Source organism: Amia ocellicauda, unplaced genomic scaffold (assembly GCF_036373705.1).
Source record: "Amia ocellicauda isolate fAmiCal2 unplaced genomic scaffold, fAmiCal2.hap1 HAP1_SCAFFOLD_361, whole genome shotgun sequence".
Taxonomy (NCBI): domain Eukaryota; kingdom Metazoa; phylum Chordata; class Actinopteri; order Amiiformes; family Amiidae; genus Amia; species Amia ocellicauda.
In genome coordinates, this window is record NW_027102933.1 from 13,562 (window position 1) to 15,000 (window position 1,439).

Sequence of the window (1,439 nt, forward strand, 5' to 3'; positions counted from 1 at the left end):
TTAAAATTTTCGAGTTAGGGGACCAGGCGGCCGAGTGAAAAACTTTGAAAAATATTCTATCTCCTCACTCCCATTGACTTTACATTAGGGCGACCAGGCGGCCGGCGGAAAAAAAATCATAACAAATCAACGGGGGCATTTCTCCGAAAACTAACACCGGGGCAGTGCTCAGGGGGCTCCCAGCTATCAGCCACCCTATCCCGGGACCGATGGGAGCACTTTAAAATTTTCGAGTTAGGGGACCAGGCGGCCGAGTGAAAAACTTAGAAAAATTTTCTATCTCCCCTAGGTGACCAGGCAGCCGGAGCTGATTTTTCTGACCCCTAAAACAATTATTAAAAGGTATTTTTTCGCCAAACTAAGACTTTTAAAATTCAAATAGGATGATTATCTACTGCCCCAGTGGGTTTTTGAACCATTTTAAGCCTTTTTGACAGTTTTCATTTTTCCCCCATTGACTTCAATGGGAGTTAGGTGACCAGTCCTCCGACTTTTGAACCTCTCCTGGGGGGGCTGTGAGCCCCCGATTTCTTTGCAAAGCACGTCATTCGATTCGTCTCAGTCCCCTCTATATACCCCGTGTGTTTGTTTTCTCGAAAAACCCCCGGAACACGGTTTTTTAGGGGGGGGTGGGGGGGGGGTACTTCGGAGCCATTTGGGGGGGGGTAAACGACATTTCCCGAAATTAATTTTAACACAGCCTTCCTCAGAATCGCTTTTCCAACAAAATCCTTTTTATTTCGAGTCTCTACGATGTTCCTAAGTGGTCGAAACCACTTTTGGACAGTTTTTACACCAAACGGCTCGGGCGCACAGCGGGCCGTGTGCCGATGGGCGGTTCTCGCGGGTCTGAGGCGGGGCTAGGCTGCTCGCGGCGGGCATGGGAGTGCCGTGTGCAGCCGCCACAGTGTTCCAGGCTGTCAGCATTTCTCTACGGTGCCGGGGGAAATACAGGAACTGGGTTTTTGAAGACACTTAGTGCAATGAGAGAGGTCAAAACTGAGCTAAGGGCACTTGCTGGAGGAAAGTGGCTGGGCCCCGCTAGCTCTTTTACGGACACTTTCTGGACTTGGCCCGGGATTTTCAGACGGTTCTTTGCGACTGTCTGATCATCCAGCGAAATGCAAGGGGGGGAACGGTCCCGGCCGCACCCCGCGTTTCAGGCCTCGTCGGCGGCCCGCTCCGGCGGCTGCGCCCGCTAAGTCTTCGCGGCCCGCCGTGGAGAGTGTGTATGCTGCCCGCCCCAGACGTTCACCCCAAGGGCTTGCGGGCCTTTAAGGGTCTGTCTTTCGGGGTTTCACGGGCTCTGACCTCACCTCCCTGTGGTTCCCGACCGGGGTGTATGTATGCTGCCCGCCCCAGACGTTCACCCCAAGGGCTTGCGGGCCTTTAAGGGTCTGTCTTTCGGGGTTTCACGGGCTCTGACATCTCCCCGGTGG